This window comes from Sus scrofa, chromosome Y (assembly GCF_054392235.1).
Source record: "Sus scrofa isolate SSC_HxYL_T2T_F1_AM1 chromosome Y, Sscrofa_HxYL_maternal_Yorkshire_Landrace_v2.0, whole genome shotgun sequence".
Lineage (NCBI taxonomy): Eukaryota > Metazoa > Chordata > Mammalia > Artiodactyla > Suidae > Sus > Sus scrofa.
In genome coordinates this window covers 7,139,218-7,161,716 of record NC_139402.1, presented here as the reverse complement: position 1 = coordinate 7,161,716, position 22,499 = coordinate 7,139,218, and the positions used below count along the sequence as shown (strand labels likewise).

Below are 22,499 nucleotides of genomic sequence, written 5' to 3'. Positions count from 1 at the left end.
AGCATTTGTTCGAGCTCTGCCTGCAGCAGGCAGGTTGTGGCTCTGAGAGCTAGGAAACAATGGGTCTGTTTCGTGGTGTTTTCCACAGTCTCGCCTGTACTGCATTTGAGGAGTGGGCTTGTGGGCTTGACTGTTTTGGTCTGAGGACATGGTGTTGTTAGCAGTGGTATCATCATGGCTATGCAGTAAGGCTCTGTATTAAATCTATATGATTGAACATAAAAGAAGCTCGCAGGAAATCCAAGAATTCTTCAGATCCAGGCATTAAGCGTTCTGTGTTTAGAGACTAAAAATGCATGTGGGGAGGGGTGGTGACTGGGGCCCCCCTGTGCATCGCATACTCACAGGATTTTGCCTAGGGCCTGATGTTGAACCTGGGCTTTCAAGAATGTGACCACGTTATGTGGGCAGGCTGTCACAGATGAGGCCCCCAAGCTGCTAAACAGACAAAGCCTAATACCGAAAGGCAGCCTCTTGCAGAACAGAGGAGTTATTTTTCTTTTTTCCCCCTCCAAGGTTTTCCCTTCATTTTCAGGCTGAACTGAAGGACATCTAAGATTTTAGGATGATTTCCGTACACCATCTTCACACACACATTTTTCTCCTCCGTTTTCTGCCGCTCATTCTGCAGACTTCAAGATGCGAGTCTAAAAATAAAGATGCATGAAGATTCAATCACCACTATTCTTTTATTTAAAGCTCTGGACAATTACCGAGGGGGAGAAAAAAAAAAAAAAACCCAGGGGATGAAAAATAGAGATTAGAAAAATTGAATAAGAAAGTCATTATGTACAATACATCATTTGGTCTGTGGTGCTTTGCAATCTTGAATTTTAATAATGAGTCAGAGAACAGTTAGGATTTTTAGTGAGCATTATGATCCTGTAAAGTTATTCCCATCAGGGCACTTTCCTAAGTACCTCAAAGATTAAATTGATACTTAAATATACCTTTTTAAAGCGGATATCATTTCCTATCTTTTTAAAAACGATTCTGATTGTCTAATTAACATTAGCCAATGATCCCAAGGCCCATCGCTAATTGGAAAACCCTCTGAAATGATGCCTGCACTTAATTGGGCAACAACCGAGCAATGTCTATTTGAATCTAAAGAGGATTTAAATATTGACAAGGGTCTCATGCATATGTATGGAGCTGAAAAGGTCAGGATGACTCAGAAGATGGCACCTGACTTCTTGAGAATAAGGTTGAAAAATATGTGTAATGCGCTTCTCCAGTCCGTGGGTCAAACTGAGAAATGCAAGGACAGACGCTGCCTCTGTACCAAATCCAGGGGGAGACATAGCACCCAGCCTGGGGCATCATTCATTCACTCTGTCATTCATGCATTACGAAAAACTACGTGTTGACCAATGTGCTGAGCTAAGGAATGACAAATGAAACATTCCCAGGAGTTCCCCTTAGTGGTTCATCAGGTTAAGGATCCAGCATTGTCACTGCAGCCATTTGGGTCACTGCCGAGGCATGCGTTCAATCCCTGGCCCAGGAACTTCCAACATGCTGCAGGCATGGCTGGAAAAAAAAAAAGAAATATTTCCTGTCTAAAGTCACTTCCATCCCAAAGGAGGACACAGAGAAGTAAGTGTGTGGCACAAGGCACAATTAGATACATTCTTTATGAGAGGTAAAAAGAGAGAGAGCCCTTCCCATTCCCAGGCATAACAATGGATTCTTTTTTTTTGGGGGGGGGTGTCTTTTTTAGGGCTGTACCCTTGGCATATGGAAGTTCTCAGGCTAGGAGTCAAATCAGAGCTGCAACTGTTGGCCTACACCACAGCCACAGCAACGTGGGATCGAGCCACGTCTGCGACTACATCATAACTCACGGCAATGGTGGATCCTTAACCCACTGATTGAGGCAAGGGATTAATCCTGTGTCCTCATGGATACTCATCAGGTTTATTACCACTTAGCCACGATGGAAACTCCATAGCAATGGATTCTAATTGGAGGTGGCTGGGGGTAGCTGGGGTCAGATTTGGAAAATGAGTCCAGAGCCTACCTTCTGAGTTGCGTGGAAGAAGGTGCAGGCACTGGGCAGTCAAACAAGAGATGCTCCATCTCATCGACCATGTAAATCTGAAGTCCCCAGTGCCAGGGGTTTTTTGATGGGTGAATGTCTTGCCCATCTCTGTGGAAATGCTCCCAGGAGTCAAAGTTGGCCCCCTTAAGAGGACACGGGTACTCTTGGGTCCCTGCTCCTTTCCAATATTCCAGTTGAGTATTGAGTTCGTTGTCTACGGTCAATGTTCTCCATTTATGGTAGAGTTGAAAGGACTATAGTGTGACCCTGTTCTCTGGAGACACCACAGGGCTATGAAGATCCAGGGCTTGAGTATCTGAGCTCATTCCTGAAGGATGAGTAAGACGCCCTTCAAGGAAGAGCTGTGCCTGGCTGATGGGCCAGCAGTGCCAAGCATGAGGTCCTGAGGGAGCATTTCCATTATGTTGTTGGGTGTTGCCAGCTAGGAGTCATTAAACTAAGGGCCGCTGAGCTAAGAATGCCTCCCACCTTTTTTGTGATTATTTTAAATTAATGTATAGTTGATATGTAATGTGCCAACTTCTGCTGTATAGGAAGGTGACCCATATAACACACACACACACACACACACATTCTTTTTCTCATACTATGTTCCATCACATTCTAGCCCAAGGGATTGGGTATATTTCCCTGTGTTGTACAGTAGGACTTCATTGTTTATCCATTCTAAATGTCACAGTTTGCATCCACTAACCCTAAACTCCCCATCCATCCCACTCCCTCCCCCTCCCCCTTGGCAACCACAAGTCTGTTCTGTATGTCTGTCAGTCTGTTTCTGTTTCATAAATAGGTTCATTTGTGCCATGTTTGAGATGCCACATAGAAGCTTCTCCTCTTTTTAATTAATTGAAAGTAGTCAAAAGAAGACTACACAAAATTACACAAAATTCAGATTTCGGTGTCCGTCAATGATGTTTTATTGGAGGACAGCCAACCCTGCTATTTGGTATCATTTGTTGTGTCTATGGCTCTGTTCCCACTACAGCAGCAGAGTCAGGTTGTAATGAGAGTGCCCAAATGGCCCCCAAACCTTAAAATATTTCCTACATGTCCCTTGACAGAAAAAGTTTTCTGATTGCTGAGCTAGAGCATCAGAGACATATGTGAGAGTGTGGACAGGTGAGCCAGAAAGGTAGGCTCAGATGATGGAACATCTTACATGCCATACCAGTCATTTGGATTTTAGTCTACACTGACTGAAATTCACAGATAGAGTCACAGCAGGGAAATAAGTCCATTTTAGAAGATGTTCGCATTTTTGGAAGCTTGCTTGCGTGGCCACGGATTGAAGATCCAAGGAGAAGAACCAGGACAGAAATAGGAAGCTGTCACAATAATCCCATGTGGAGATTGAAAAAGAGTGTAGAGAGTGATTGTGGCAGGAGAACCATGGAAGAAGTGAGAAAGAGTAGGATATTCTGAGATAAAAGCTAATGGCACCATCATCTCACAATTATCTGGAGTATCTTGAATACTGTGTATTACATCAGGCATCTGGAGTACCAGAGTCAACCTGAATGTGCATAGATTTGATTGTTGTGGTCCATCCCGTTGCCTTTGCACCCACCTTTGCGTGCCAATCGTTGCTCACGGCTTCCACCTCTCACTCCCTGCCTGGGGTCACTTTCTTGTCATGGGAACACGCCTGGACCAAGTACAAAATAAGCCAGAAGGGATAGTGAGATGCTGACCTCATAAGCATCCATCAAACAATGACATACAGGCAGGAGGTAAATCAGTATCCCAGTCTCCATCACCATCTCAGTCTCTCAGACTTCCCAAATGGGTATGGACTTTTGTTGCACACAGGGCTACAAACTCATGAATGAACTCACCATTCACTGGTTGCATTTTCTGCCCTGTCTTGCTTCTTCTTACTCCTTCGCTGGTACATAAACTATTTTGCACTCAGTCTTGATTCAGAACCTGCTTCGGTAGACACTGACCTAGGACACAAAGTAAGTATGTCTATTCATAATGTACAGTGATATTGTAAATAATTTCAATGTGATCAGCATAAGCTACCTACCAAAATCTTTTCATGCCTAACTATGAATAACTGTATCAACCTAAGCAAGATGACATGATTGAGTTAATGATGAATTAAGGTTCTCTCTCTCCACACATTTCCTGCCACCTATCCCAGCCTGCCAACCTGACTTCTCTGACCTGGTTTGAGGCAGAAATAACCATCTTGGAAATTGACCCTTTCATCCAAAATCACAGCCTTAAAGAAGACGGGTCAATAGAGAGCTTAGCATGATCTCATGCAGGGGCCGGTGGTGACAGCTGGGGATTGAGAGGTCTGAGCAGAGAAAGGTAAAAATCTGAGCTTTGCCAGGGACCAGCGATGTGATGGCTGACATTGGCACAGCATTTGCATTCAGAGGGTGCTCTAGTCTCCACACTTCCAGCCCTGGGAATGTCTGGGCAGGGGTATGTCCCAGCCCAATCATGGTCCCCAGTAGGAAGGTTCCCCATGTGAAGCACAGTTATGCAGGTGCGTTTCCCAGGACCAGGTTTTGTGACAAAGGTGGGGAGCCCATGAGGCACCCTTATTTGTCAGGTACGTTACATGAGGCCCCCTTTCATGTTTCTTAGCTGCTTCCCATCGCCTTCTCACCTAGGTTGACTTGTGTTGGCTGGACACTCAGGTTCCACATAGATCACACCTAGCCATACTCTCACCTGCAGGTAGGGCAGAGCAGCACTGAGGGAGAGGCAGGCAGTTCATTCCATTTTAGCATGTGGAACCTGATGTGCCTGCAAGACCCTGGCCCATTGGTTAGTCCATTAGCCACATGTCCATGAGATCATTGGTGGTGCCTGCCTGGTACATGTTCTGAAAGACTGAAGTTTTAGGTGTGGGTTGGAGGGCCTCATCTTCCTAATGTAGGGAAGTTTACAGCCTGGGGGACCCAAGGTAGCCTGTGCTGCTGAGGTCGCCGTGGTTTCTATGATATCCAAAAAGGAGGAATTTTGTTCTATGCCTTGTTGACGGGTTGGCCATTGGCTGACCATCTCATATGGGAGCCACATTGATGATGAAGAAGACAGTCATGGCAGTAACAAGAGAAGAAGGTGGAATTGAGTTAACTTTTTCTTAAAGTAGAGTTGATTGACAGTGTTGTGCCAATTTCTACTGTCCAGAAGATGACCCAATCATGCACATGTATACACATTCTCTTTCTTATATTCGTTTCCATCATAGTCTATCCCAAGGGACTGGATAGAGTTCCCCGGGCTGTACAGCAGGACCTCATTGCTTCTCCATTCTCCATGTCATAGTTTGTATCTACTGACCCCACACTCCCCCTCCATCCCACCCTCTCCCCCTCCCCTTTGGCAACCACAAGTCTGTTCTCTATGTCTGTGAATCTCCTTCTGTTTTATAGATAGGTTCATTTGTGCCATGTTTTAGATTGCACACTTTTCTTATTTTTAAAAAGTTACAGATTGATAGGAAGTTACAAAATGACATACAGGAGGCGTTCCTGTCATGGCTCAGTGGTTAATGAATCAGACTAGGAACCATGAGGTTGCGGGTTCGATCCCTGGCCTTGCTCAGTGGGTTAGGGATCCAGCGTTGCCGTGAGCTGTGGTGTAGGTTGCATACGTGGCTCGGATCCCCGAGTTGCTGTGGCTCTGGTGTAGGCCGGTGGCTATAGCTCTGATTGGACCCCTAGCCTGGGAACTTCCATATGCCGCGGGAGCAGTCCAAGAAATAGCAAAAAGACACACACACACAAAATGACATACAGGAAGGTTTTGTCCCCCACTGGAAACACGTTGAATGACGCTCATGCAGAATCAAAACCACAGACCTTACATTTTTCAAGCAAAAAAGCTGCAGCATTTGAAGAAGGGAATTTTGTTTTCCTATTTTTTTGAAAGCAGGCTATTTGAGGATGCGAGCCTTTGCTCCTGAGTGAAAGCTATGTGTTTCAGTTTCCTTGTTATTTATTCTTAAGAATGATAGAATCACGTTCTCTTCAGTCTGACTAGAGGTAGGCAAAGTTTCCTCTAAAGGGCCAAGTAATAGTTAATTTGGACCAAGTAATAGTTAATTTGGCTTTTTGAGCCACACAGTCTCTCACAGATACTCAGCTCTGCCCCAGACAGAACCTACATGAATGGGTGTGACTGTGTGCTGATAACCTTTATTTATAAAAAGCAGGCAGTGAGCCAGAATAGGCTTGGGGTCTAAAGTTTGCTGGCTGTGCCCTGAATGAACCTTCCTAATATCCAAATCAGAAAAGAGGTTTGTGAGGTAATTCCAAAAATGCAGTTGTACTGTCTCCCTATTCTTTATCTAGAATCTCCCAAACAACAACTTTAAAAAAAGAAAGAAAGAGAAGTATTCCTATTAGCATGCAGGATTCTATTTTGAGGAGGAAAAAAAATGGCGTGAAAACAAGTTGATATTAGGAATTTACTTGTATTTAAAAACTTGAGGCTGTGTCATGGAATAAATGTATATATGTGTCTACCTATCAGTTTATCTCTGTATGTAGGTATCTATGTGTTTATCTACGTTTATGTATGTATGTGTGCATCTATTTATATATTTCTATGTATCTGTGTATGTATTACACATATATTTACATATATGTGTATATGCATCTATTTATATGTTTGTATGTATCTGTTTATGCACGTATATATGTATGTATCTATGTATGTATGCATATGTCTATTACATATATGTGTGCAACTGTTTGTGTGTGCATCTGTCTAGGTATATACGTACGTGTCTGTTTATGAATAAATGTTATGTCCATATATATATCTATGTAGCTATTATATATGTATGTATCTACCTGTCTATTTATGTTTGTGTATTTTTATGTATCCATTTATCTGTTTGTGTGTATGTGTTTCCATATATATCTGTTTCTAGCCATCTATTTATGCCTTTGTGTATTTATATGTATCACTATGTGTGTGTGTATATATATATCTCACGTATGTTTGTGTGTATATTGTATATATACAATGTGGTTGTATATATACACTGATATTGAATTCTTACTGCACTTATACACGTAACCATTTCCGAATATACGCACACAGGGGTGCACTTTGGGTGTGTCATACAACGTATTTGATGTCACACACATAATTCTAACAGGTGTGTTGAAATTTGTCAGTTTTTCTCTCTCTGAGACTGCAGAAGCAAGCCGATACTTGGAGGTACAAATAACCTGGATTTTTGAAAAGGCGTGCCACTGAGTTTTTTAATTAAAATGGCATCCCTCTATTGAGGGCAGGAGCGAACTGTATGAGAACGCCTTGATAAGATGTTTCTGAAGAGTGAGATGATAGGCACTCTGGCGGGAGGATCCTTATCAGCCCTCTTGGTCCCGCGGATGTGATTTTTCACCGGATGAGCTCATTTGGAGCCAATGACACTGGAGGACTTCTCAGGGATTTCTGTGGCGGGTTCCCATTATTAACAGAACTATTATTCAAATGGGGTGCACGACCTCCCGTTGGAGGTGAAAACAAGAAGTCAGTACTCACAGGGAGGCAAAAGAGACGCTTTAAATTGTACCTTACCTTAAGGAACATTCTTACCTTAAGGACATCTCTGGTGGTCCTCGAGCTTTATTAAATTGGACAAAAATAAAATTTCATCTCAGAGGAGTTCCCATTGTGGCTCAGCGGGTTAAGGACCCCACTAGTATCTATGAGGATGTAGGCTCGATCCCTGACCTTGCTCAGTGGATTAAGGATCCAGAATTGCCACAAGCTCTGGTGTCGTTCACACATGTGGCATGGATCCGGCGTTGCTGTGGCTGTGACATAGGCCTGCAGCTGCAGCTCCTATTTGACCCTTAGCCTGGGAACTTCCATATGCTGCAGGTGTGGCCCTAAAAAGACCAAAAAGTAATTTTTAATCTCAGAATAAGAGCATTGGAATATTTTTAAAGCAGGTCTCTAAAACAAATATCTGTAATTGTTCAGGGTATGCTCCTTCCCCCAGCTTAAAAAACAAAAAGAAAAACAAAACAAATAAACAAAAAAAAACGCCAACTGTGTATAAAAGAAGTATTTATCTCATGACAAGAGGTAGGTATTTCATCGTTTCACCTCTGAATGGGGGCGCGCTCATCACTGACATGGACTCTATGGGGACATGCAAATGCAGCATTCCTCCCCTCCCCCCGGCTCCCCAAAAAGCATTGCTTGGAAAGCCAGGTCCCCTCCCTGAGATTGGGGCAGTCCTACAATGTGGGCATTGCCGCCATAGAACTGGGGGACAGAGCTGGGCAAACAGAGTGAGCTGACCACAGCAGTGGAGTTGGGACTAGGTGAATGACCCTGCCACAGGTTTCCGTGGTGAAACCCATTCTAGAAATTCTGCATAAGTCAAGTCCAACCATTGTCTTCACAGGAGCCATTCAGAGTCCCAGTAGTGCATGAAGAAACAAGAGGACCATTTACTGGGCGCTTTGTGTACCCACTACTGGAAACTAAAATACAAGTCCAAGTGTGGCTGAGTGTCCAGTGCTAGTCCATGGTCTAATCCTCTGGGAATATGAACGCTGACTCAACATTTTATTATAACCCCCCCCGCCCCGGAAGAGCATGATTTTAAGGACAGTGGTGAAAGAGCAAGTATGTAGAGAAGCAAGGAGAGGATGTCAGCCTGTAACTAAATCACATTGTAGAGGTTGTCGGCAGGGCTGCTCATCTTTATCCTGCTGTTCTCTTTCTACGGCTTCTCAACATCAGCATTCTCTGACATTCTCTGCTGTTCTCCTGACATTTGGGCTGCATCATTCTTTTTTTTTTTTAATTAGTAGTTCATGGTGGCTTTATGTTTTATTGTTATGTTTTTATTTAAAGTATAGTTGAGCAGTTCCCGTCGTGGTGCAGTGGAAATGAATCCGGCTAGGAACCATGAGGTTGCAGGTTCAATCCCTGGCCCCGATCAGTGGGTTAAGATCTGGCATTGCCATGAGCTGTGGTATAGGCTGGCAGCTGTAGCTCTGATTTGACCCCTAGCTTGGGAACCTCCATATGCTGCAGGTGCAGCCCTAAAAGACAAAAGACAAAATAATAATAATAATAAAGTACCGTTGATTTAAAATGTTGTGCCAATTTCTATTATACAGCAAAGTGACCCACATATATGTATCTACATTCTTTTTCTCATACTATCTTCCATCATGGTCTATCCCAAAATACTTGGTATAGTTCGCTGTGCTATACAGCAGGACCTCATGGCTTACCCATCCTAAATGTCATAGTTTGCATCTATTAACTCCAAACTCCCCATCAATGCCACTCCATCCCTCTCCTCCTTGGCAACCACAAGTCTGCTCTCCATGTCTGTGAGTTTGTTTCTGTTTTGCAGATAGGTTCGTTTGTGCCATATTTTAGATTCCGCATATAAGCGATATCATATGGCATTTGTCTTTCTCTTTCTGACTTACTTCACTTACTATGAGAGTCTTTAGTTCCACGTTGCTGCAAATGGCATTATTTTGTTCTTTTTTATTGCTGAGTAGTATTCCATTGTGTATATGCACCTCATCTTCTGAATCCATTCATCTGTCAATGGACCTGTAGGTTGTTTCCATGTCTTGGCTATTGCGAATAGTACTGCAATGAACATAGGGGTGCATGGATCTTTTGGAATTATGGTTATCTTCAGACAAATGCCTGAGAGTAGGATTGCTGCATCCTATGATGGTTCTCTGTTTAGTTTCCTGAGGAACCTCCATACTGTTTTCCGTCGTGGTTTTACCAATTTACATTCTCACCAACAGTGAAGAAGAGTGCCCTAGGCTGCATCATTCTTGATCATGGGGAAAATCCAGTGCCTTGTGGGACATGAAGCAGCACATTCCCTGGCCTCCCCCCACTAGATGTCAGAAGCACCCCCATCCCCAGCTTACAATGACCAAAAAAGTCCCTAGAGAGAGTTATTCACCTCTAGTTGATAACCCACTGGGGCAGGTGCAAGAAGTGGTCCCTGCACAAACAGAGAAGCTGTGTAAGGAGGCAGTCCCTTCTCAGAAACTGAAACCCACATGAGGACATGAGGACATGGCCCCAGAGTCCCAGCTAGTCATCGGTAGCCTCCTGAAGGATGCCATGCTCTCCTTGAAAGTGGAGATGCTCCCTCCATCCACGTGCTTGGTTTCAGTGAAGAGCAGGCACTTTGGTCCTGATGCACCGTGTTCAAAACCTTAGCAGAGCAAAGGCATCCGCGCCTGGCCCCAACACCTGGCGTGTCTGTACGATGCTGTCAGGTAATTAACTCAGCTGTCACGAGCACAATTCAGGAAGGAAAAGAGCATGCAAAGAGCGGTTCTCCTCACTCTTGAAACCCCCTCATTGTCTTCCTGACTTCCTCCTAGAGGCACTTGGGTGTTCCGGAGATGGTGATTCAACCCAGGTGTTTGCCACTTTTTATCCCTCTCTTTCCTACTTCCACTGTGCCCTCCGTGACCTTCAGTTTGTCAATGACAGTCTAAAGTGGGGGGGGGGGGGGAAGATGCTTAACAATCTGGCAGTTGCTCACAGACTTATCGATGCGATAATAAAATTCCAGGGGCTTGGGGCAGGGTTTGTCAACCTCGGCACTCTTGACATGTGGCACTGGATGATTCTCTGTGGTGGGCACCATTGTGTGCATCATGTGTAGGGTTTTGAACAGCATCCCTGGACGCTACCCAATAGATGCTGCCTGGGTTCTTGCAAACTGCAGTGTCTCCTGAAGAGTGGAATCACCCCAGGGGAAGAACACTGGTGGAGGGGACTAAGGACTAACAGAAAAAGAAGGACAGTGACTTGAAACCTTTAGGAGAAGGTCTACAGGGAACTTTCAAAAATGCATTTGCCTGGGTCCCTCCCTTGGAGGTTTGGAAGGAATTGTGTGGGGTTCAGTGTGGGCCTAGGATTTAAAAAAAAACAAATCTTCCCAGGTAATTCTAAGACACAGATGAGGCTGAGAGTCTTCTGATCTAGAAAAAGACAATCATGAGAGGAATTCAGAAGAAGCTTCACAGACTTTCTCAGGACTCCATACACACGGCACCAGCCCACCCCACTGACTAGTGACAGTCCTCCAAGATGATCTGATAACCTTTAGCATCCTCGTGAGTTTGGGGCCAGATGGCAGTTCTGCGTTGTCCATGGGCTGACGCAGAGGATGGGGGCGGGGGGGCTGTCAGATCCAAATGTATCAGCCACCTTCTGCATGTGCATTTTCTAGAGTTTGCCCCCATTTTTCCAGCCTGCCGTGATGGACTCTTCACCCACTCTCAGCCTCATGTCCCAGCTGTTGAACTTTCAAAATACATCCAGGACATGACGTCTGGGAGTTGATGGGTTAAGGATCCAGCTCTGTCACTGCTATGGCTCGGGTCACTGCTGTGGCACGGGTTCACTCCTTAGCCTGGGAACTTCTGCATGCTGTAGGCACAGCCAGAAAAAAAAAAATACCTCACATGTATTGAGTGCTCCTAGCATGCCGTCCAGCATATGACCTTGTCTCGTGCCACTCGCCCTTGCCCTTCGCCAAATTTCCACCAGGATCTCTTGCACGATAATAATAATCTGGTCTTAATTATTGTATTTATTATATTAATTAATACACTATTATTATATAATTAAGTCATATTTATACAATTACTTAATATTATATGATTCAGCCCAAACATCACCACTGCAACCCCCACAGGCTATTATAAACCGACATGGCAGAGTCATACTGTTAAAATAGAGGATACAGGAGTTTTTGTTGTGGCTCAGCACGTTAAGAATCCAATACAGTGTCCCAGGAAGTTCCTGCTGTGGCTCAGTGGGTTAAGAACCTGACTAGTATCCATGATGGACGCAGGTTTGATCCCTGGCCTCACTTGGTGAGTTAAGGATCCAGCATTGACGTGAGCTGTGGTGTAGGTTGCAGACATGGCTCAGATCTGGCACTGTTATGGCTGTGGTGTAGGCTGGCAGTTGTAGCTCCCGTTTGACCCCTAGCCCTGAACCTTCCATATGCCACAGGTGCAGGCCTAAAAACAAATTAAAAAAGAGAGAGAGAGAGAGGAGAACTTGAGTGAATAATTTCTAACAAAGAGAAACCCTGGAAGAAAAGAAATTTTCTTTATTCCAAAAAGCACGCAAGCAGGTAGGAGTTTTCATTGCTGTCAGAGAGCCACTGGGGGCACCCAGGAATGTCCCCTTGAGGTCTTGCTTTTCACACATTTGCACGGGGACCTGTGTGGGAGAATGCTCATTGCCAGTTAAGTTAAATATTCCATCAGAAACATGTCAAGAAATTGCGATGGAGCCCTGCCTGGATGACAGCACAGCAGGGGAAAGTGAACGAACAAGTACTGAGCTAGCCACCTGCCTGAGCCTCCCCAACACCCACGCATGAGCACGTCCTGGAACACACAGGTTGAATGGCAAACAGCATGACATTGAGAACATAGCAGAGTTTGTACACACATGTGGACATGTGGGCTGCGTGCCTCAGATGCTTAAGTGGAATGTAGCTCATCCTATAGCACAAACACGTAAGTCAGGGCAAAACACAGGTGAAAAAGCTAATCCAGGGAGTTCCCATGGTGGCTCAGCTGGTTAAAGACCTGACGTTGCCTCTGTGAGGATGTGGGTTTGAACCCTGGCCTCACTCTGTAGGTTAAGGATCTGGCATTGCCAAAAGCTGCCGTGTAGTTTGCAGATGTGGCTTGGATCCAGTGTTGCTGTGGCTGTGTGGTGTGGGCTGGCAACTGCAGCTCCAACTTGACCCCTAGCCTGGGACTTCCATATCCAGCAGGTGCAGCCATTAAAAACAACAACAACAACAACTAATTCAAGAGAGGGATTAATTCTTGCATGGACAACAGTGGTCACTGATTGACTACAAAGGCATACCCAGGGACTTTCACCTCTGTTAGTCATATTTTATTTCTTCATTAAGTAGAGAGATCATTATGCTAACCATAGTGGTTTTATGTGTGAATTTATTTCTGTGCAAAAATAAATATTTTGCTTTTATGGAGGGTTTACGTTTCCCTCCTTCTACAGTATTTTTAAATGACTCCAAGCTTTTTTAAAAACTCTAACACAACCCTCTTCCTTTCACTGTGCAATGCCAGGGTCAGTCGGTCCCTGAAAGCGTATGAAAACAACATGGTGTGTGTAGAATTGTGACCAGGTGTGAACTGCCTGACCCTCGGTCTTCCTAAATCATAAAGATAATCTTTTTTTTTTTTTTTTTTTAATCTCTTAAAGTTGCTCAGAATGCAACTTTCACTTGGTTGAAAAGAATCCAGCCTGCTCGGGGTATAATCAGTGCTCTGTGGGAGCACTGGGAACGTTCAAACAGCAGAGGCTGTCCCTGGGCATCACGGGTTCTCATCAGCAAGAGCGTAAAGAACTTGTTTGGATGTAGAGCAGGTGCGGACGGGAGCCCTTGAAGGTCAGGCTGCAAATCTGGTCCACTGGGCATTGGGTATTAACGTGATTAATTCATATGTAATGAGCTTGCGATGAACTTTGCAGCATTGTATTTATAAACACCTGGCATGGAGTCTGCTGTTTATATTTCCTCTCTGTGCACCCAAGGGTCCATATCTAGGAGAAACCAGGGAGCCCGGAGGAGCCCCCAAAATACATGGTGTTGGCTGGCCCCCGGCAGCTGTGAGACCCAGGCAACATTCTTTTTTATCATGATCATTAGACTATAGTTGATTTACAGGATCATGTCAATTTCTGCTGTACAGCAAAGTGACCCAGTCACATACACACAGACACACACACACACACACACACACACACACACACACACATTCCTTTTCTCATACTGTCTTCCATCCTGGTCTATCCCAAGAGACTGGATAGAGTTCCCTGTGCTGGACAGCAGGACGTCATGGCTTATCCATTCTCAGTGTCATAGTTTGCATCTACCAACCCAACCCCCCCACATCCATCCCACTCCCTCCCCCTCCCCCTTGGCAACTACACGTCTGTCCTCTGTGTCTGTGAGTCTGTCTCTGTGCTGCAGACAGGTTCATTGGTGCCATATTTTAGCTTCCACATAGAAGTGATACCATATGGTATTTGTCTTCTTGAGGAGGGATTTTTAGCTGACTTTTACCAGGATGGAAGCAGGTCCAGTTCTAGCAAAAGGAGAAAACCCTACAGAGAGATGGCATTAGTTGTATTAAGAAAGATCATTCCTAACACCTAGAAACTACTCACAGTGCTGAGAAATGTTTGAAGGTGTTGGCGCGGGGAGTGGATTCATTCTTCCTTTCTTTCTTATTGATGTAGAGTTGATTTACAGTGTTGTGATAGTTTCAGGTGTATGGCAAAGTGATTCGGTTACACACACGCATATACATTCTTTTATATATATATTCTTTTTTATTTTTTCCCCTATAGGTTATTACAAAGTATTGAGTAGAGTTCCCTGTGCTGTACAGGAGATCCTTATTGGTTATCTATTTGATACATAAGTCATGTATCTATGAATCCCAAACTCCTCATTTATCCCTACCCCACTCTTTCCCCTCTGGTAAGGGTAAGTTTGTTTTCTATGTCTTTGGTTCTACTTGTGTTCATTTGTATCATTTGTTAAGATTCTACACATAAGTGATATCATCTGATATTTGCCTTTCTCTGTCTGGCTTCCTCAAAGGCTTTGCTCTAAGTCAGTTTAAATTGTGGTTCTCCCACCTTCCCGCATGAATTCTGTGGGACAGACCCAAATTCAGTCTCTCTGAATGTCCAAGTCTTCACAGTTGATCAGAATCCATCCTCATTCAATGCTGTGGTCTGAACCCCAGAGACCTCCTCCACCAGGGTGGCTGCAGGGGCCCCTGACTCATCTCACGCAAACTCATCTCACCTGTCACCACCACAGCCCAGGGAGCCTTAGACCACCTTCTCCCTAGAGCCCTGCAGTGGCCACCATTTGTCTGGGGTCAGGTTCTCCAGAGTCCCAGGATTCCGAAGGCACTGCACCTCTGGGTGTCTTCCCCACCAACTTCACCTCGCTGGCCTCGTTGCCTCCTGCTCCTCTTGCATCCTCCTCAAAATCCTGCCTCCTGGTTCCTGCTTGCCTGCCCCCAGCATCCCCAGCCCTGTAGTGCAACAGCCCCCATGCATGTCACAGGAGCCCTGTTCCAAGGTGGAATGACAGGCCTGAATCCATGGAGGTCCAGCCCTCACCAGGCACTTCAGTCCCCATTGCTTCACACTGCCCTGCAGTCTCTCCCCTGCCTTTTGCACCCCGCACCCCCTCCTGGGACACAGTCTGAGAGACAGATGCCATCACTCTCTTGGAAATGTGTATTGATGGTCAGTGCCGGCCACTGCTATTAGCATCCTTTCCTGGTGGTGGACCACTAATGCATCTTTGGAGGCAGGCTACGGTGCAAGGAAGAAAAATGGTGCTCAACTGCTAGACTGGTTTGGCAGAAGGAAAAAAAAAAACATATGATAAATGGAAATAAAGTAGGACAGATTTATCAGGGCACTCAGATCACAACTTTATTAATTCATGTATTCAGTTATATTCACAGTCATCGTATGTAGAAGCTTTTCTCCCTCGTTTTTCCCTCCTCCCCCCTTCCTTCCTTCATTCCTTCCCTCCTACAAAGTAACTAACCTATCCCATCTTACTTTCCAGAAATAACAACACTGCACAATTAATGGTGTGTCTTTCCATACTTATCCTGTGCTTTTGTTCTTTGTACAATATACCACATGAGATGTGACACAAATGGGCTCTCCCCTTGTTACTTTGTAGCTGCTCCTTTATTTAACAGTCTCTCTGGGGCATTTTTCATTGTCATCGCAGTGAGAAACCCAGAAACTCAGAGGGACAAGTACCTGAGGCTTTAATGGATAATGCTACTGAGGAACATTTGCATTGTCTCCAGTATCTCACTGCTGGTAACAATGACCCTGTGAAAAACAATTGTATAAACCTATTTGTGTCTTTGGGTGAGGACCTAGGTAGCTGACTTCAGAGGCTGTGCTATGAAAATGACATCGTTACGTCAGAGGATAGTTGCATTTTGAATGTCGATCAGGAACCACCAAGCATGATATTTTCGAGGATATTTTTAGTGTACAAATCTTTGCCACTTTGGTGACTGACTGTCGGTATATCCCAATTGGTAGCAAGATGCAAATATTAGAGGAAAACTGGATGAGGGGCACGTGGGAACTCTTTGCGCTAGCGTATCAAATTTTCTGTAAAGTAAAAGTATTCTAGAATTTTTTTATGATTTTTTGTTTTTTCCATTATAGCTGGTTTACAGTGTTCTATCAGTTTTCTACTGTACAGCGTGGTGACCCGGTGACACATACATGTATAGATTCATCACAAGTGACTAGACATAGTTCCCTGTGCTATACAGCAGGCTCTCATTGCTTATCCACTCCAAATGCAATAGTTTGCATCTATTAACCCGACTCCCAGGCCATCCCCCTCCATCCCCCCCTCCCCCTCCCCCTAGGCAACCACAAGTCTATTCTCCAAGTCCATGAGTTTTGTTTTCTGTGGAAAGGTTCATTTGTGCCATATATGAGATTCCAGATAAGCATTCTAGAGTTTAAAGTTCAAGCTAGCTCTGCCTCTCACCAGCTGTGTGACCTTGGACTAGTTCCTTAACCTCTCTGTGCCTTAGTTTTCTCACCTCTAAAATAGTACTGGTGTCAGGAACTAAAGCACTTAGAACTGTTTCTGGGAAATCACTTCATAAGATAAAATATCAACATAAATGCTTTGGTATTGTATGATGTGATTGCTTTATATATTTAGGATTATGTGATTCTCGTGTATCTGAGGTTTTAACGGCAGCGTTACTAGATGCTAACACACCAACTCATTTATAGTCAAGGTTTAGTAATGTCATTGTAGTGAATAAATAAATGGATAAATGAAAGAAAAGATCAATATCTTCAGGGATGGAGATAGCAGGAATGCTGGCCGTTTTATCATAACCAAACAAAACAAATAACAAGGATTCCTTTGTGGCTCAGCCGGTTAAGGATGCAGTGTTATACCTGCAGCGGCTCGTGTGCTGCTACACAGCACAGGTTCTATCCCTGGCCTGGGAACTTCCACATGCCAAAAACAGCAACAACAACAAAAGCCACCCCCTCTAGCTTATGGGGGTGGGGGTGGGGTGAAGCAGCTTTAGTACAAAAGTTCTTCTTCACAGAAGCATGATCAAGATAATTTGGAACTTTTTTTTTTTTTTTTTTTTTTTTTGTCTTTTGTCTCTTTAGGGCCATACCCGCGGCATATGGAGATTCCCAGGCTAGGGGTCTAATTGGAGCTGTTGCCGCCAGCCTGTGCCAGAGCCAACAGCAATGCCAGATTCAAGCTGTGTCTTCGACCTGCACCACAGATCATGGGAACGCCAGATCCTTAACCTCCTGAGTGAGGCCAGGGATCAAACCCGCAACCTCATGGTTCCTAGTCGGATTCGTTTCCACTGTGCCACAACGGACCCACCTGGCTCTAGGAAAAATCTCTCTTATGCTATTCTAGTAGCATGATTTCCAAGCAATAAATTTTCTCTCTCAACTTCCCAGAATAAATTATTGGCTAAATGTATTCTTCGGCAAGCAAATGAATTAGCTCGTAGCCACAGGTTATCAAATATGACCCAATTAAATTTTTCATGGCACCTGCCAAAAATAATGACTTTTACTCACAAGGACTAACTCAAAAATCACATTTTTCTGATGACTTCGCCATCACAGGAGCTATTGTCTGGAGGCGACTCTTTATTTTCAGCAGCGATCGCGTGTTTTACATACGTGGAAACTTTCTGGAAGCTCCCCAAACACCTTCACATCATTAAATAGGGTGACAAACAGGAGGAATTCTAGAACATTCTCTGCTTCATTTTACAACTTAACAATCATTACCTGATCTGTTGAGCAGTCAGCTATACTTACCCCTGACTTCCCTACAGGTGTTAAATGTCAGGTTTCATGACCACCTCTGTAGCTTGAATTCTACATTTGTTTGTTCGGTCAAAAACCGTCTTTTGCATCTTTGACCACCTGCATTCTTGAACCCTTTCTGAGGGGTCCTGCTTCTTTTTGAGGTAGATAGCTCCAGGTGATTCTTTAGTTCATGCCCATGCTGAAACCACAGTGCTTTTAAAAACAAGGACCAAAAGACCATACCATAGGATATCACTTATATCTGGAATCTAATGTATGGCACAAATGCACCTTTCCCCAGAAAGGAAAATCATGGACATGGAGAACAGATTTGTGGTTGCCAAGGGGGAGGGGCAGGGAGGGGGATGTACTAAGAATTTGGGGTTCATACATCCAAATGATTGCCTTTAGAATGGGTAAGCAATGTGATCCTGCTGTAGAGCCTGGGAACTATAACTCGTCACTTATGATGGAGCATGATAATGTGAGGAAAAAAAATTATACATGTATGTGTGACTGGGTCACCTTGCTGTACAGTGGAAAGTTGATAGGACGCTGTCAACCAGCTATAATGGAAAAAATAAAGATCATCAAAAAAAACAAAAATAAAAAATAATAAAACCGCAAAACAAGGAGCAGGCATCTGGCTTTTAAATGATTTTTTTCCTCCACCTTGACGATTTCTCAATTTCTTAAATACCGTCATCCCACTCTAAGCCACCTGGATACAACATGAAAAGAAAGCACCTCCCATAGAAAAAGTGCAAAGAAATGAACAGGTAATTCATGAAAGAGAAAATTTGTCTTTAAAGCCCAGTTCCTTGACTGTACGTTCAGTTTCTTTTATGATAATTGGCCTCTTGGGTTTTGCTAAACTTTTTCAATATATGAATGTACATTTGAGGCATGGATTTCATACAGATATTCAGACTTCATAGAATAGTGTCCTATTAAGTACTTTCAAGATTAATCTCATCCTCTCTATGGTTATAGCTCATTTCTCAATTTCAAGGTTTTTTGTTTTAACCTTCTCTCTCTCTCTCCTTCTTTCCCTCTCTTTCTCGCTCTCCTCCACCTCCAAATTTATCTTTTTCCTTCTTGGAATGTTTTAGGTGGAGTCAGAGACTTATGTTTTGGATTTATTTATCAGTTCTGCTACGTTCTCATTTTGTAACCCATTAAATTGGATCCATGTGTTTGCATTATGTCTTCCACTTTCCAAACGATCATGTTCCTACCTTTCCAAAATTATTTCACCATCCTTGCACCCGTAAGTTCTTTCGAGAACGTTAATATTTGCCCTGTGTTTTACAGTGGTGTGTATCACCATTATGAGATGTAATTCTACAGGTGGCTCCTCTCGTTGCTGCTTCTTATCAAGCCATTAAGGGTAAGATTTAAATTTTGGTTTTGATTGATCTCTCCTGTCACTGGAATACATCTCCAAATGTTTATTTATTTCCAGGAAGACTTATGAGGGATATGTTTTGAGTGTCTTTGCACATTAGTAAACAACTCTTTGAGCTGGTTTCGTAGGTGGGTGACATTTCCGGACGTGTGTGTTTTATGACCGTCTCCGCTCGAGAAGAACGGGATAAATCATGTGAGGATTCACTTTAGAATACATTTTTTAAAAACATCTGTCCCAGAGATGATGTGGTGGCCCATGGTCCTAAAGACCCTAATTCCTGACGTGATGTTAAAATGTGTCATCTTTAGCATGATGAGGAGGAAGAGCCACGGATGTTCGTGCCTCCTCCTTCTCTGATGGAGAAAAAGTCAGGGAGGGAGACAGCCCCTTCTGCAGTGGAGACCATGGGGAAAAGCCAAATGTCTCTGCTTGTTTTGCTCAGAAGCGGAGAGGATTGGAAAATATGTGGGCGGCATCCGAACATTGGGTGCCTCCCATCCATCCAGAGAAAGAGCCCTGTCTTCTTGTTTCTGTGTCCCAGTGGCATCCTTGGGAAGAGACACACCTGTGCCATGTGGTCCCTAGCAATGCAGGACCAGCCGCCCTGACCCCAAGAAGACACACCTGCAGCAGAGACGTGCGTGCAGGGGAGACCAGGGGCAGGGACAGACACAGCCATTGTCCATTTACGTTTGGAGGGTCCTTGGATCCATGCACATGAGCTGTGTTTGGGGTGGAGGTGGGGGCATTGTGACAAATAGAAATATTTTTCCCCAAGTTGTCACCGACTGAGATCGTGTCAAGTGATTCTGCATAAAAGAGTGATTTTTCCCTACATGGGGAACCCCGTTTCATTAACACATCATCAAAGTATAACACTGAGAAGGTCAAACTGAGTTCATTTAAGATAAGTTCTGAAATCACAGGTTTCCTTCCTGGTGCAATGAGCGCCTTCTGGCAGGATTTTTCTTGTCGAAGACTTTAGTTATTTTATTTTCATTATTATTATGTTTTGCAGATGGATCGTTTCCTAGGCATGTCTTTGTGTTTTTCTTCTCAAATATCAGGGAAATGTCATGAAAAAATAGAAAAGAGAAAGAAAACTGAGGAGTATAGGTTTGCAAACGGCAGATATGCATCAGTTTTGTGAAATAGAAGTTTATTTCATTTCGGTAAGTGCATAATGAGATGGTTTTATTATTCCTTGACCTTTCGGGCTGTGAATATATCCACTTTGTTCTATAAGACATTGTAACTCAGGAAATGTCTTTTTGGAGAGCATGCTAAAATGGTGCTTTTTTTAGTCTTCACCATGGGATATGACTTTTGACATTACTGCACAATAAATTACATCACACATGAAGGTGTGATAATATGATAATATGCCCTAAAGGGAAGTAAAAATATAGGGGATTAAAATATAAGAAAAAATAATAAGGTTATTCTCGGGGGGTGGGGAGGGGAGCAACAGATTTCTTTCCCGTTTCGAATGAAATCTGCCATCGACATGTTTTGTGAAACTCAATCAACCTCGCTTCTTACATTTAAAAAAAAAAAGTGAGGTATTTCAGACTTGGGAGCGTATGAAACATTCCTTTTTCCACAGTCTTGGAAAGCCTTATGCGTAATTTTTAAACCAATCTAATTGGTATCAGATGGCAGCTCCCTGTTGTTTAAAGGCATGCTTTCTTAATTTTCCAAGTTTGAGCAGATTCTCCTAATGCTTTTTTGCTAGTCACCTCCCCCACCCCCGCCCCCCAGAGCACTGTCAATTACCTTTGGCTAATTTGATCATCTTCTCCTTGACTGTTCTCCTGTGCTTCTTGACTTCTTTGTCAAGGCAGAAAGTAATCCATTTGGAGTTTTCTCTCTTGAGAAGTCTTGCAATCCATGGCTTACCTTTCAGCGTGGCTCAGAGCATCCTCTACCATGCAGGAACTTCGGTTTCAAGGTGATTTAGGATGCCAGGGTTTTCCTTAAAGAGGGTTTTTGTGTTTGGCATCTTTGGGAAGTGTTCTTAGTCCGAGGTCTCCAACGTATTTTCACGTACTTTCTTCTAATTGTTTGGACATTTTCTTTTCCAAGTCGGATTTTTTTCCTTCCGCAGCTTTGTGTTTGGTCGTGTGAGGTGAGGGTGTGGTTCCTCCCTCCCCCCGCCACAGCTGTACACGGAACTTTCCCAGCATCATGATTTGAACAGCCTGTCCACATCCCATCCCGTGATGCTGCCCTGAACTTTTGACATCTTACGTGTTTCTTCTTATCCCTTCATTTGTTGCCTGCCCCTCCACTCTGTTCCTTTAGGCCATTTGACGCTGCCATGTCACACGGTTTTGATTACTATAAACCTTCTAATGTAATACCTCCTCTTCGAATGCTGTTTAACCTTCTGATTCTGCTTCCAAATGGTATTGGCAATTCTTGAATGATGACCTGCTATGTGAAATAACTGCCATCCTTTCCAGGATAAAGAAATACTCTGTTATTGTGACTATGACAGGTGATGTGCATTGCACGGATGCCTGACGTGGAGGTTAATACACAGCTTTAAAGCTCCAGCATCTGCCCTTCAGTGAACAAAGTCTGTCTCTTCATTCGTTACGTGTTCTTTTATATTCTACATAACGCTGTTCGTTTCTCTCCATAATAGGCTTTCATGTCTTACGATAGGTGTATTTTAGGCATTTCACAATTGAATCTGTTTGTATTTTTAATATAGTGCTTGGTAAGTGATGGTTTCTAATTATGCGTGGCTGGTATAAAGGGATGCAAATTGCTTTTGTGTATATTGCTCTTGTCTGCAGCAGCTTTGTGGAACACTCTTCTTAATAGATTCCCTAAAGATTCTCATGGATTTTCTTTGTAGATAATCACGTTGTCTCCGCATCATGATAATTTTTTCTCCTCCTCTGAACTCTTCACATGGCTTTGAACATTTTTTTAAATTTAATTTTTGCTTTATATTGGAGTAGAGTTGACTTATGATATTGTGTTAGTTTCAAGTGTACGGCCAAGATGATTCAGTGATGCAAATACACACATCCATTCTTTTTCAGAATCTTTTCCCATATAGGTCATTACAGAATA

The 22,499-nt window shown here is 43.6% G+C and overlaps 1 protein-coding gene across 49 annotated transcripts in view; it reads left to right on the top strand.

The window, feature by feature from the left end:
• LOC106506881 (pseudouridine-5'-phosphatase-like) overlaps positions 1 to 22,499 on the top strand; it is a 744,469-nt gene that overhangs the window by 338,013 nt on the left and 383,957 nt on the right. For 4 of the 49 annotated variants that reach the window (XR_014836064.1, XR_014836059.1, XR_014836049.1 and 1 more), the window contains exon 7: positions 20,431 to 20,584. The exons of the other annotated variants lie outside the window; for them this stretch is intronic. The gene's annotated coding sequence lies outside the window, so the exon portion shown is untranslated. The remainder of the gene's footprint in view (positions 1 to 20,430; positions 20,585 to 22,499) is intronic. 49 annotated transcript variants of the gene reach the window in all.